The 15,760-nt window shown below is 43.0% G+C and overlaps 1 protein-coding gene across 1 annotated transcript in view; it reads left to right on the top strand.

Moving 5' to 3' along the window:
• LOC102816916 (relaxin receptor 2-like) overlaps positions 1–15,760 on the top strand; it is a 109,250-nt gene that overhangs the window by 7,813 nt on the left and 85,677 nt on the right.

The raw sequence follows: 15,760 nt of genomic DNA, 5'->3' as shown, positions 1-15,760 counted from the left end.
TAGCAGAGGAACAATTGAACAGCAATAAGGGAGGGGAAAAAGTAAACCTTGAACTCACTCAAATGTTAACCAAAAACCAAATAAAAAGGAGTTACAGACACGAACACGAGGGGAGCTTCAAAAAGTTGGTTAAGAAATGAAATGAAAAGATGATGGGATTCCCCCTCAAAACTTTTTGAAGCCCCCTTACAGTTAAGCAGGCTACCCTTCCTTTGAAGTTTCTAGTTCGAATCTCAGATCAGCACTCAACACTATTTGATAATCCTGGGTCCAGGCTCAAACACATCTGTCTGTGTCCAGGTTGCCTCTCCACCCTGACAGCCCTGGTCCTGGGGTGGACACTGTGAAGTCCTGGGGCAGCCAGAAGGGCAGGCACAGCAAGGGGAATGGCTGAGCCCATTCGTCTTGTTTCACGTTTATGATTATTGTTTTAGCTCCCCCTTCATGCAAATTCCATATGTATCTAACAACTCTCTAATTAGTGGCTTGCCCTCCCTCTCCCCCTCACTCCTGGTAACCATAAAAAATGTTCCTTTTAATATAAAAACCTTTCCTTGACTTTTTATAATAGCAATCTCATAGAATATGTGTCCTTTTGTGACTGATTCATTTCTCTCAGCACAATGTCCTCCAGGTTTACCCATGTTATAAGGTGTTTCACAGATTCATCATTATTCTTTAGCGTTGCGTAGTATTCCATTGTGTGTATGTTCCAAAGTTTGTTTATCCATTCCTCCATTGATGGACAGTTGGGTTGTTTTAGTCATTTGTCTATCTTGAATAGTGCTGGGATGAACGTGAGGGTGCATTTATTTATTCGTGTCAAAGTCTTATTTCTCTAGGATATATACCAAGTAGAGGGATTGTTGAGTATTTGTATTTCCAGCTATTTCAGGAAGTGCCACACCATTTTCCATGGTATTAGCACCTTTCTGCAGTCCCACCTACAGTGTATAAGGGGTCTAGTCTCCACATCCTGCATGTATCTCTGAGTCTATTCTGCTGTTTCTAACTCAGAAGTGATGAGGTTTAGGACCCACCCTGCACTTGGTGTGAACTCAGTTCAGCCCAGAAGAGCTTCAGCCAACATGATCCTCATGATATCCACCTCAGCTGAGTTCTCTTAGCTTCTGTGTCTTAGATTGTACTAATTGTTGTGAATGGGAAGGTGAGTTTATCCCCAGAGAGGGAAAGAGGAAGTTATAGAGGCAGAGGTTGGTATTTTAAATTTTCAATTATTTTTATATTCCAAAAATGTTTCTGTACTTTGCTCATCTTATTGCTAGTTTTTGTCCTTGCTATTTTAATGTAGACAATTTAAGCCCTAGTAAAAAGGGGAGGAGCTCAGTGGGTTAACTGTTGGGCTGTCAATCAAAACAGCTGCTCGTGGGAGAGAGATGAGGCTGGCTGCTCCCATGAAGATTGTCAGCCTCAGAAATCCAATGGAGCAGTTGTATTCTGTCCCACAGGGTCTCCGTGAGTCAGAATCGACTCAGCAGCAATGGGTTTACTTGTTTTTAAGGTGGAATCATTGAAACATTACTGGCTGGCAGGGAGCAGAGGGAGATGAATGGGTTACTTGTGAATAAGCTGGGTCATGGATACAAGAACACAAAGAGGAACACCCCAGAGGTACGGTCAGTAATTGCTTTACTTTCTGTCCTCCAGAGTGTCTTGTTGAAAACCTTTGGCCCCACAGAAGTTGTGCTTTTGTCTGAGTTTCACACCAGTCCATTCAGGTCTTCTGAGAATTTGCATTTCCACCCAGATAGACTGAATCAGAACCTGCATGTGAACAAGATCCCTCGGTAATTCTTGAAGACACCCAGGTGATTCCTCTGCATGCAAAAACCCCAAAACCAAACCTACTGCCATCCAGTCAACTCAGATAGGACAGAGAACGACCTTCTAGAACAGAATAGAACTGCCCCATTGGGTCTTGTTGTTAGGTGCCATCAAGTCAGTTCTGAATCATAGAGACATTACGCAAAACACAACGAAACACTGCCCGGTCCTGTGTCGACCTCACAAGTGTTTCACTTGATGCCATTGTTGCTACCACTGGGCCAACCCATCTCATTGGGGGTCTTCCTATTTTACACTGACCCTCCACTTTACCAAGCATGATATCCTTCTCCAGGAACTTGTCCTCCTGATAACGCGTCTGAAGAATGAGAGACAAAGCCTTGCCATCCTGGCTTCTAAAGAGCACTCTGGATGTACTTTTTCCAACACAAATTTCTTTGTTGTTCTGGCAGCCCATGATATTTTTAATATTCCTCCCCAGCACCATAATTCAAAGGCATCAATTCTTCTACAGTCTTCCTTATTCATTGTCCAACTTTCACATGCACATGAGGTTATTGAAAATACCAAGGCTTGGGTCAGGCGCACCTTAGTCCTCAAGCTGACGTCTTTGTTCTTGAACACTTTAAAGAGGTTATGTGCAGCAGATTTGCCCAATGCAATAGGTCCTTTGATTTCTTGACTGCTGCTTCCATGAGAGTTGATAGTGGATGCAAGAAAAATGAAGTCTTTGACAACTTCAATCTTTTCTCCATTTATCATGATGTTACTTATTGGCTCACGTATGAGGAATTTTGTTTTCTTTATAATGAGGTGCAATCCATACTGAAGACTGGTCTTTGATCTACATCAGATGTATTTCCCTTTCCAAAGGCAAGTTTGTATAATCTGCATTTTGCAGGTTGTTAATGAGTCTTGCTTCAATCCTGATGCCATGTTCTTCTTCATATAGCTCAGCTTCTCTGATTATTTGCTCAGCATAAAGATTGAATAAGTATGGTGAAAGAATACAGTTCTATATTCTTATACATATACATGGAGTGCTGGTGTGGCGCTGTGGACTAATGCGTCAGACTGTAAAGTCGTTTGAACTGCAAGGTCGGTGGTTCAAGCTCACCAGCTGCTCCTTGGAAACCCTATTCAGGGTTACTATGGGTTGGAACTGACTTCATTTCACTTAACAACAACAACAACAGCAACAAAATGGAATGAGGGTTTCTGGTTGATTCCATGACTGGTACTTTCTGTTCCTGTTGTTGCTGTAAGAAATGCATGCAACACATTTGACAATTCACCACCAGGACTTTCCACATTGTTGACATGACCATGTCGATTTCCCTTCAGACCCAGATCTCTCTCTGTCCCTCTGTGTCTCTGTCTCTTCATCCTTGTGTGTTTTTCTCTTGCTCTTTCGGGATTGCTTCCTCTTTCTGTATCTTTCTCTGTCTTTCTGTGTCTCACACTCTTTCATTCTCTCTTAGCTTCTCTGTCTGTCTCTCTTTGTCGCTCTGTCTCTCATGCACTGTCTCTCTCTCTCCATCTGTCACTCTGTGTCTCTCTCTGTCTTTTTCTGTCTCTGGTTCCTGTGTGTATCTCTCTGTCTGTCTTTATCTCTCTCTCTGTCTCTGGTTCCTGTGTGTGTGTGTGTTTCTGTCTTTATCTCTGTTTCTCTCTGTCTCTTTATCTCTCACTCTCTCTGTCTCTCTCTTTACCTCTAACTGTATTTCATTTTCATGGCTTCCAGAAAGATCAAGAAAGCACAGAAAAATGAAATATACCCTGCTTTAAAATATTGTATTAAAGAGTTTTGTAAAGCTGGAATTTATTAATTTTGTTCAGTGATTGTGCTCACTGAATGCTCATTATTTATCATCTAGACCCTGAAGCTAAAATGAAAAAAAAAAAAAAGTAAGTGGTAGATTTCCTCATATTTTCTTAGATCCTATTTGCATTTTGTGAAATTATTGAAACCTGAAAAACCTTTCTGTATATAAATTATTTTAAAGGCTTTTCTGCATCATGAAGCATGGTTTTACTCAGGACCAAAATGTTTCCCAGAGAAAGAGGTTTCTGACTTTTTCAGGAAATCAGTGGATGAGCAAGCCTCCATGGAGAAAAATTCATTTGACAGAAACGGTTGTAGGTAATACAGCTACTTCAAGGTTCTGTTATACATTGAAGGAACCTTGGTAGCTACGTGGTTTAAGTACCTTTTAGCTGCTAAACAAAAGGTTAGCAGTTCAAACTCACCAACAGCTCTGAAGGAGAAAGATGAGACCGTCAGCTCCAGTAGAGATTTACAGCCTTGGAAACCCCATGGGACATGTCTAACCTGCCCCCTAGATTGCTATGAGTAAGAATCAACTCAATGGCAGTGTGTTTGAGGATTGGAATTATATATTTATGATTTGGCATTTGCAAAGGATTTGTTTAGCAAGGCGATTTCTACTGGAATTACATAAAACAGAAGCTAACCAATGTCCTGATTTGTCTCCTGCCAACCTCTAAAACACAAAAATACATACAGAGTGGTCCAAAGTTGTGATGGTGCTGGAGTCCAGCCACCTGGCATTAACCTGTCTGAACCTGGAGGTAGGAGTATGGGAACCAACTCAATAGCAGTAGGTGTGTTTATGTTTGGGGAGGGGGGCTTGTGTGGTGTCATATGATAAGCACTGGGCTGCAGAACCAAAAGTTCAGTGGTTCAAACCCACCAAGTGCTCCTTGAAAGTCTTATACAGGGACCCTGTGAGTCAGAACCGACTTCATGCCACTTAACAACAACAAATGTATGCACAGGACTACTGGTATAAAGCTGTAGGATAAGCATGAGAATGTAAACCACCAGGTATGTGGTTCAAACCCACCAGTCTCTCTGAGTCAGAACTCATTTGAAGGCCCTTAACAACTGCAACAATGCATATGTAAGAATCACCTTATCAAATCACCTTGTTGAAAGTGTAATTTGCTACAATTTGATGAACTTGACCTATGCTTGTGGATGTAGTAGCTTAAAATACCAACCAAGAAGGAAGGAGTCTTCACAGCAGGGATCATTCCCATCCCCTCTGTGTACATGGAGATAGGGATGGGCAATTTAAACATTGGATACCTAAAACCATGGGCTATTGTCAGAGACTGGCCTCGACATAGGGGTTCAGTTCACGAGGAGGAGATACCTGGTGGCGATAGAGATAGCAAAAGAATACACAGACAGAAGAAGGGGGACAATGAGGCACCCCAAAGCCAGGGTGGATACATCACTGGTGGGCAGACTTGGGACTACAGGCATCGTGGCCTCTGCAGGCAGCAACTCACTGCCCTGAACTCTTTACTGCATGCCCTCCAACCCATAATGCACACCTGGGGAGGCCCAGGCCTCTGTTTTATTTAGGGGAGGAGCTTCACACCAAGCTGGGAGGGACTAAAACAGGATACAGCTAACATCAGTAATTTTCCAGACATTCAAGTAACTTTACATCGTACTTCGCTAGTTCGAATCCCAGGCCCGCAACTTGGTTTCTCAGGCTCAATTAACATATCTATAGCCCCTGAGCTAAGCTGGGGGAAGGTGAGAGGTAAGGACAAAAGCTTGGGCGGAGTCCCGCTGTTTCGGCTTCCTGAACCAGGTTTTCAGGAGCTTGGCTGAAAAGCTAACACTTGGGAGAGATTCAGGGTGGATGTTTTTTTTGTCTGTAGAACAAAGAACTGTGAAGTAGCTAAGATGTTTTTAGTTAATCCTTTGGAGAAAGGCTTGATCTTTGAAACCTTTAGTCTCGGCTTTAGGAAAAGATCACATTTATCTGTGGATTATCAAGGGCTCATATTTGCAATTAATAAAACATAACCAGATATTAAGATGAAAAACAATTTGCCAATAACTGCCAAGTGGCTAGATCTGTTACACTCGGGCCTGTAGGGCCTCGAACCTCTGACCAGTCTACACGGTCTGCAACAGGCTATAAAGGCACAAAGCTACTGCCTTACACATTTTCAAGGAGTTTTGTTTCAGAGGGTGCAGGGAAAGGTAGAATCCCCACTGAGTGGTTTTCAACCTGTCTAGACAGGTATGGTGAAAGGAGATGGGATAAGACTCTTGTGGTTCAGTAGCAATTGTTATCATGACTGATTGTGATTGTTGCAACTATAAAAGTAGGTGTTTTGAAGCAAAAAAAGGGGAGTGGTTGATCTTGCAGTCCAGGAGCAGAGAACCCTGGGACCATCAAGGGAGAAGAGTGGGAGCAGAGTGTGGGACCCTACCCAGAACAGGCACTAGAGATGGAGGCAGAGATGATGATGCAGAGAGATAGAGCAGTTGGGGACTCTAGACTCAAGGAGGGAGGGGGCTGTGTGCTGGCGGTGGGGGGCAGGCTTGCAGGGTATGTATGCCCTCTGGGTGTTTGAATGATTGCGTATTCCTTAGTGTTTTGGTGCACATCCAAAGAAAAAAACAAAAACAAATAAAACCCAGAGGGAATAGAAGCAAATACTGTGGAATGATGATGCATGGAGGAGCTTGTAATCATTGCAATAAAACGATGTTCTCCCATGTAAACTATTACTCAACTCACAATAAAAAATTTTAAAGAAAGAAAATCACCTTGTTGAAATGCAAATTGTCAGATTCAAAATGGCCATTCCACCACACTCATGCCTAGGATATAGATCTTTATGCGTTCCATTTCATTTTTGACAATTTACAATCTTTTTGACAATTTACAATCTTCCTAGATTCACATTTCTTACATTCCATGTTCTAATTATTACTGGATATTTACAGCTGTTTCTCCTCATTTTGAGTATGTCCCATCAGCAAATGAAGATCCTGAATGCTTTACTCCATTCGTGCATCACGGTCAACACTCTTTGAGGAGGCAGCTCTTCCCCAGTCACATTTTGAGTGCCTTCGAACCTGAGGGGCTCATCTTCCAGCACTGTGTCTGACAAGATTCTGGCACTCTTTATCTTTGAATTTCTGGTACTATATCTGACAGTGTTCTGCGGTTACTCATAAGGTTTTCAGTAGCTAAACATTCAGAAGTAGCCCACCTCTCCTTCATCCTAGTCTGTCTTAGTCTGGAAGCTCTGTGAAACCTGTCCACCCTGGGTGACCCTGCTGATATTTAAAAACTGGTGGTATAGCTTCTAGCATCACAACAACACACAAGGCCCCAGAGTGTGACAAGCTAACAAGGTAGACAAAAGAAGCCCTGGACTGCTAACTGCAAGGCCAGAGGTTCAAACCTACCAGCTGCTCTTGGAAACCTTTCTCAGAGTCGCTATGAGTTGGAACCAACACAACTTAACAACAACAACAGCCATAATCCTGTGGAGCACTTGGTGGGGTCCAACCATCAATCTTTCCACTTCCAGTCAAGCACTTAACCATCATGTCACCAGGGCTCCTTGTGTTTTTACCAAAACAAAACAAAACCCATTGCTGTCAGATCAGTTCTGGGTCATAGCGCCCCAGACGACAGAGTAGAACTGACCCATGGGGTTTCCGAGCTTGCCACCTTTACGGAGAGCCCTGGTATGGCACTGTTGGAACAGCTGCAGTTGGAACCCACTAGCTACTCTCAGAAACCCTATACTAAGTCACTATGAGTCAGAGCAGACTTGACAGACACACAATAACAGCACCCCCCTTTATGGGAGCAGACTGCTTCATCACCACAGAGAGGCTGCTGGAATCACACGTACCAGTGTGCCACCAGGATTCCTGTTAATACATTTCCACACTACAGTGTCCAGTCATGCATCAAAGTCAGACATGGAAATGGTAAAGTTGTTCATCTATTGGTATTTAACTCATTCTGCATGCGCCTTGGATGGTATTCAGAATTCAGGATGCACAGCCTTTGCTATTGTATGTTGTGGGAAAATGAAAACAGAAAAGCCACAACATGACACCATCTTAGGAAGGATTTCCTAGGGCCTGAAAGTTAAGGAGGGTGTGTTCTGGAAATCTCAAGTTAGCCATCTCTCTCTCCGTGTCTCTGTTTGTCTCTGTGTCCCTTTGCTCTTTATTTCTATCTCTATCTCTACTCTCTCCGTGTTTAGTTTGATACCACCAGTTTCCTAAATGTCTATAAATCAAATTATTAAGTACATGGAGGTTTTTAAATGTTCCTGGAAAAATGCAATAAAAAGATCATGGAAAATTTCCATGAACATTTTGAAGACTACTTACATACTCTACTGTGGGATATTGGATAGGATAGTTTTATAAAGTTAGAACTTCAACTTCTACTTGGAACTTGTCCTACATCATAATCAAAACCAGAGTTAATGTTGGGTCCTTCCCGATCCCTAACAAGCCCATTTGTATCAGAGTAGAACTGTGCTCTGTAAGATTTACAGAGGCTAACCTTTCAGACGTAGAACACCAGATCTTTCCTCTGAGGCGTCTCTGGGTGGACTCAAACCCTCCAACCAGGTGCATTAACCATTCATACTTGGAAGCACAAGACTACTACTTCAGCTTGTTACATTCATTGTGTTGGGTCAATCTGCTGCAAAAGACCTCTTTAAGCAAAGATAACACTTTGAGGACTAAGGTGCACCTGACCTAAGTTGTGGCATTTTTAGTCACCTCACATTCATGTGAAAGTTTGACAATGAATAAGGAAGACTGTAGAAGAATTGATGCCTTTGAATTATGGTGTTGGCAAAGAATGTTGAATATACCATTGATTGTTAGAACTAACACATCTGTCTTGAAGGAAAGTGCAGCCAGAATGTTCCTGAGAAGCCAGGATGGCGAGACTTGGTCTCATGTACTTTGGACATGCCATTAAGAAGGGCCAGTCCCTGGAAAAGGACATCATACTTGGAAAAGTTGAGGGTCAGCAGAAATGGGAAAGACCCTCAAGGAGATGGATTGGCACAGTGGCAGCAGCAGTAGGCTCCAACATAGCAACTGTGAGGATGGCTCAGGACCAGACAGTCTTTCATTCTATTGTGAATTGGGTTACTGTGAGTTGCAACCCAGCAACAATAGCAGCACATTGCTACCTGGAATGGAAGATTGCATCACCTGTTTGTTCTCTTTCAGCATCTGTTCTCATTGACGTACCAGGTCAGCTCTGACAACAACTTTCCAGAATTCTTTTATGCGAGAAAGGAAGAAATGCCAGGCTTATATTGTTATTTGGAGATCCAGAAGCTGGCCTGAAATCTAACTCATACCTGGGGCTAGTCCGATGAAACGAGAAGGTAGAAAGTACCTGGCTAAAGAGAGAAAATAGAAAGAAGAGAGCAGCAGGCAAGCTGAACGACAGGGAAGATCGGAAAGGGTTGGGTTCTTGAGAGCAGGACACTTTGTGATTGTAGGTTTTCATTCTACCTTTCTAGCAAAAGGAGCCTTGATGTGGTTAAGTGCCAACTAAGAGGTTGGCAGTTCGAACCCACCAGTCACTCCATCGGAGAAAGATGACGCAGTCTGCTTCCATAGAGATGACAGCCTTGGAGACCCTGTGAGGCAGTTCTACTCTGATCTCTGGGGTCACTATCAGTCAGGAGTGGACCAATGACAATAGGTTTGGTTTGGGTGTGATGGGGGTGTGTGTGCTGTGGAGTCGGTTCTGACTCATAGCAACCCTGCATAGGGTTTCCAAGGCTGTAAATCTGTACAGGAACAGAAAGCCTCCTCTTTCTCCTTCTTGGTTTGGGTGTGGACCTAGCAGAAACCCTCCAGTTGTAACAGCTCATTCAGACTTCTACTCATGGAGTAGAACTTTCCACAGGCTTTTCAAAGTTGTGACCTTTCAGAAGCAGATCCCCAGGCCTTTTGTCTGAGGTGCCTCTGAGTGGGTTCAAACCGCCAGCATTTTGGTTAATGCTTAACCATTTGTACCACCCAGGAACTCTTATTTCTAGCAAAGAAAGACCCAGATGGCACTTCAGAATCCCAGATCAGTTCCTCTTCTTTCCGGTGGAGCCCCAGTGAAGCCCCAGTGGAGCAATGAAACCCTAGCCCACGATAACGCTTCTCCTCACAGATAAGTAGCTCAGCCTGCCTTCCAGCTGGGACCCCAGGGAAATGAGCTAACAGAAAAGGTGAGAGTTCCCAGAAAAGGGACCAGCAGTCAGAATATGCTGTAACCGTCTGTTACAGATTGAAGTGAGTCTCCAAAGCATATACATCAACTTGACCAGGTCATCATTCTCGGTGCCATGTAATTATCACATTTTTTGATACGATGTAATTATCCTGTGTTGTAAATCCTCACCTCTGCAATGCTAATGGAGTCCTGGTGTGGCACTGTCAAATCAGCACTGGGCTGCTAACTATAAGACTGGCAGTTCAAATCCACCAGCTGCTCCTCAGAAACCCTTTACAGTGTCGCTATGAGTCAGAACCAACTCAACGATGCTTCACAACAACAACATGAGGTTAATGAGGCATGGTGCAATCTACAAGATTAAGTTGTGTCCTGAGTCAATCTCTTTTGAGATATAAAAGAGATTAAACAAGTGAGCAGAGATCAGAGGGACCAACTATCAGCAAGAAAGAAGAGCCAAAGTGGACCCTGGGTCCTTGTGCAGAGAAATCTTCCCCAGATCCCAGGAGAAGATTGATGATGAGAACCTTCCCCCAAAACTGACACAGAGGGGAAGTCTGCCCCTAGAGCTGGTACCCTGGATTCAGATGTCTAGCCTCCTAAACTTTGAGAAAATAGGTTTCTGTTTGTGGACGCCATTCTATTGTGGTATTTCTGTTATAGCAGCACTGTTGTTGTTAAGCGCTGCCAAATCAGTTCTGACTCATAGTGATCTTGTATAGGGTTTCCAAGGAGAGGCTGGTGGGTTTGAACCACCAACCTTGTACTGATACTACAGCATCACACTAGATCACTACAACACATTAACAACAATCATCGGAGGACATATCATCACATTCTTTTTCCTTACAAATAAACTTGACTTAGTTCTCAGGTACTTAGTTCAGCCGATGGCATAAAATGTACCAAATTCCAAATTCTCGTGGAATCTAAACTTTCTGGAGCCACTGTGTCTAGATGAGTCCCCAAAATGATGACCCAGAGATGATCTTTAACCCCTAAATACTAAACCACAAGTACCCTCTGAAATCCTCTTTGGACCGAACCATGGCTTATCTTTATAGTAAATACATGTGTTTTTAAAAGAATGATCTGTTTTAAAGAATTATCTATCTAAGATCAAATTGACCAGGGCAATATGAAAGGTCAGGTGAGAATCTTGGGGGGCAGTGAGGTGAAAATAATGGTGGTGGGAGAATTTGGGGAGGAGGTGATGAGAACGGTAGCAGCACTTGAAGAATGTGATCAAGGTCACTCAGCTTACATATGGAAATGATTGAAACTATATCACCGGCTGCATATATTTTGCCAACGTATTTTCAATGATGAGTTTTATTGTCTGTAAGTTATGCCTCAACAAAGTTGTCTAAATGCACACACACACAAAGAAGCTTCAGGAGGTTCTTGGAAAAACAGAGCGCTGGTGGTACTGGATGGTGAGTACTGAATTATTGTCCACAAGGTCAGCAGTTTGAATCCACCTATCACTCTGCAAGAGAAAGATGAGTCTTTCTGTTCCCGTAAAGATTTACAGACTTGGGGACCCTACACAGGGCCTCTATGAGTCAGATTCCATTCAACGGCAGTGCCCACCAGCCGCTCACCAGGATCGCTATGAGTCAGAACAGATTACATGGCACTTAACAACTATATATATACTTCTGGTGTGGTTCTGTGGGATCAGCACTGGACTACGACCCACAGTGTCAGCAGTTCAAACCCACCAGCTGCTCTTGGAAACCCTACAAAGGGTCCCTATGAGTCGGAACTGACTCGACGGTGCTTCACAACAAAATATATATGGTTGTTGTTTGTTGCCCCCATCAAGTCAGCTGCAACTCATGGCGGTCCCATGTACCACAGAATGGAACATTGATCTTCATCATCATCAACATGCTTTTTGTCCATCGTATGGTTATTGTAGGAGAGGGCTTCAAAAAGTTCATGGAATAATGGTATGAAAAGATAATAGAATTTTCCACAAACTTTCTGAAACCTCCTCATATAATGCCTTCCAACCTATGGGGGCTCCTCTTTGGGTGCCCCTCAGACAATGTTCCACTGTGATCCGTAGGATTGTCATTGCTTAATTTCGTAGTCTTTGTCTGGAAGTTCTGCTACAATGTGTCCACCATGGGTGAACCTGCTGATAATTGGAACACCGACGTCAAAGAAAGGCAGAGGAGACCTTCAGATGGGGGAGGGAAGGAGGTAGAGTCTGGGCAGCCAGTTGCACTGCAGGACAGATAAGAATTCCCAGTCACTGTTGACACCACCAGAAAAAGCTCTCTCTTCAGAACCTCAGGTCCTTGGAAGGAGCTCCTAAAACAAAGATGGGAGAGGCCATCCTGTATGTCTCAGCTCTGAGACTTCACAGAGAATTTTAGCCTGTTGCTGGCCCTGTGCTTGGAAAAGTCACAATATTTGGCCTCATCCACTTGATTCTGAAGTTAGCTGCTCTGTTGCATCCCATGCAAATGTAATAGCATCACAACATTTCTCCCATTCATCACATCCTGGTCCACTCCTAAATATATCACATACTCCCTGTCCTCTCCCCTCATTTGTTTCAAGTATCCACCTGGAAATCTAATGGCATCGTATCACCAGGGTGGAGCTAATTCCCATGCTATGATTACTTACATAATTCAACGTTTATTTCCTTAGCTCCTTTACTTTAGTGAATCCAATGAAAGCCCATGTATGCTGGTCACATAACGAACGCTCATTAGATAGCAGTTAGGTATTATTAGCTGTAGATAGCCCTAGTACCTCAAGTACCTCCGAATTTTAATGACTCCAAAACAGGATAGCTAATGAATATCTCCTGCCATAGGACGAATGACTGGTTTTAAAATTCCGATCACATGCCTTTTTCATTTTCATCCCTTTGTTTTGAATTATTTGAGGTAATCCTCTTTAAAAATGAAACCCCTTGTTTCCCTGGCCATGCCTCATTCCTAAATCCTAGCTTCTGTTCCCACATGATGGGTAAAAAATGCTACATGGATGCCCCTCCCATTGCTTTGGTGTTAATCCCAACTCAGAGCAACCCTATAAGACAGAATAGAACTGCCCCATGAGGTTTCCTAGGCTGTCAACTTTATGGGCAGAAGTCTCCAGGTCTCTCTCAGAGTGGCTGGGTAGGTTTGAAGTGCTGACCCTTTGGTTAACAGCCACTATACCATCAGGGCTCCTTGGGTGTCCCCTTGTTGGTGTTAAGTGCTGTCCATTGGTTCTGACTCATAGCAACCCTGAATAGGGTTTCTAAGGAGTGGTCAGTGGATTTGAACTGCCAACCTTGCAGTTAGCCATCCAGTGCTTATCCTACAGCGTCACACCAGGAATCCTCTGAATTCAGCACAAAGGGATATTCACTCAGTCTTTTCCCTGATCAAATGCTTCTCTTCTTGTACCCATTACTCAATGGCTTGATCCAGAGACTGAGAATCACTTCTCTCCCTTCTCCCATCAGTTCTCCTGCTAAATGCATCTCATATTTGTTCCTTATTCGCTTCTCCTACTACATTGCACCAGGCCTCCTAGACTTCTGCATTGGCTTCTACTGGGATCTTCTGCCTCAAACCTCTGTTTTCCATGTGCTGCTCATGGCAGATTACTCTCCCCACTGTTTGATGAAAGCTTTACAATGTACCAAGTCTATGTTTCTTCCTGACGTCAAAGGCACTTCATGTATTTGCTTCTATTCACTTATGTGCTTGGTATTTCCTTCTGGAGAAGTTCCTGGGTGGTGCTGATGGTTAAGCCCTCAACTTCTAACCCAGGGGTACCTCAGAAGAAAGACCTGGTGTCTACTTCTGAACAAGCATCTACTGACAATCTTACAGAGCACAGTTCTACTCTGACACACCTGGGGGAGCCATGAGTAGGAATCTACTTGTTGATAAATGATTAACCTTCACCAGTTTCCTTTACTTCCTAGCTCTTCAACTTCAATATAGCCAAACTCAAGAAAACGTTGGCTAAACAATTACATCAACAAATGAAATTCAAAAATAAACATTGTGACTCATCACAGGATCGCCCAAACATGAGCAAGTTACCTGCTCTGCAGAGATTAAGAAACCCTGGTGACCCAAATGGGTTAGTACTGGACCGCTCATCAAAACGTTGTCTGTTCAAACCCTACAGGACAGGTACTCTGTCACACGGGATGGATAGGAGTCAGAATCAACTGGACGGCACCTAACACTAGCAATAGCATCCAGGGACCGATTGATGACCTGCTGATTGATTGATTGATTGATTGATTGATTGATTGATTGATTCCTGGGGCTCTTGCTTCTTTCTGCTCATTCTTCCTTCTCAAATGAACTGTAGGAGCGCCTTTCTGCACCCTTACCACTTCCCGAATGTGGGAAACAAGAGGGTGAGGAAACAGACTTCAGGTAACCCTTCACATACGAGTGAACGTCGAGGACAGAGAACAGGGCCCTCCTGAGCATTTGGGCTGGGCTCCAGGTCTCTGTAGGTGTTTCCAGGCTTGTACTTTTATGACCCTATAAAATGAAGGGCCGGGATAATGAACCTAAAAAGAATTTAGATAAAAACCATTTGTGGCTTTTTGCTTTAAATCAAAGATCGTTACCCAACAATAAATATGGTATATTATAAATAAAGGTGCACTCGCTCATGGCAAAATCAATACACAGGCTGGAACAATTTAAACATTCATCAAATAAAGTTCTAAAATATTTTATGTTGCCTGAAGCTTTAAAATTAAGGCATTTAGATACATGCTACTGAGGAAATAGCACCTATTGGTTAAATGTATACTGAAGTTCTGTCATGTTACACAGAATTTCAGAAAAAGAAAGAATGAAAAGGGGATGGAGGAAGAAAAGGTAGGAGGGAAGAAGGAAAAAAAGAAGAAATGAAGAAACTATTCAATGTTCAGAGTATTTTGTGACTAGTTAAGGAGATGCCAAATCTGGAAGTAAGACCTACAGAGTGTACTCTAGGTTATTTGGAAGCCTCGAGTAGCACTCTAGGATAAGCACTGGACTGCTAACCACAACACCAGCTGTTCACAACCACCAGACCTCAGAAACCCTGTACAATATGTCCATACAGGTTGGAATCAACTTAATGGCACTTAACAATAACAACCTACCACTTGTCTGTCAGTTTGTCTTACTGTGGTGGCTTGTGAGTTGCTATAATTCTGGAAGCTATGCCACCGGTATTTTAAATACCAGCAAGGTCACCCACAGTGAACAAGTTTCAGATGAGCTTCTAGACAAAGACAGAAGGAGTGATGAACTACTTCCGAATACTTAGTCACTGAAAACCTTATGAATAGCAGAGTAACATTGTCAGATACAGGGCCAGAAAATGAGCGCCTCAGGTTGGAAGGCACTCAAAATGCAACTGGGGAAGAGCTGCCTCCTCAAAGTAGAGTTGACTGTGATGACGCGAATGGAGTAAAGCCTGTGGGAGTAAAGCCCACAGGACCTTCATTTGCTGATGGGGCACAACTCAAAATGAAGAGAAACAGCTGTAAACATGCATTAATAATCAAAACAAAGTATGATGGAATGTACGAAGTATTAATCTAGAAAAATTGGAAGTTGTCAAAAATGAAATGGAACACATAAACATCGATATCTTAGGCATTAGTGAGCTGAAATCGACTGGCATTGGCCATTTTGAATCTGACAACCACACATGGTTTACTATGTCATGAATGACAAATTGAAGAGGAACAGTGTTGCATTCATTGTCAAAAAGAACATATCCAGATCAGTCATGAGATACAACGCTGTCTGTGATAGGATAATATCAATGCGCCTACAAGGAAGACCAGTTAATACCACTATTATTCAAATTTACACACCAACCACTAAAGCTAGTGAGGATGAAACAGA

Source organism: Chrysochloris asiatica, unplaced genomic scaffold (assembly GCF_000296735.1).
Source record: "Chrysochloris asiatica unplaced genomic scaffold, ChrAsi1.0 scaffold00005, whole genome shotgun sequence".
Classification (NCBI taxonomy): Eukaryota; Metazoa; Chordata; class Mammalia; order Afrosoricida; family Chrysochloridae; genus Chrysochloris; species Chrysochloris asiatica.
The sequence above is the reverse complement of the archived record's forward strand: the minus strand, read 5'-3'. Positions and strand labels throughout refer to the sequence as shown.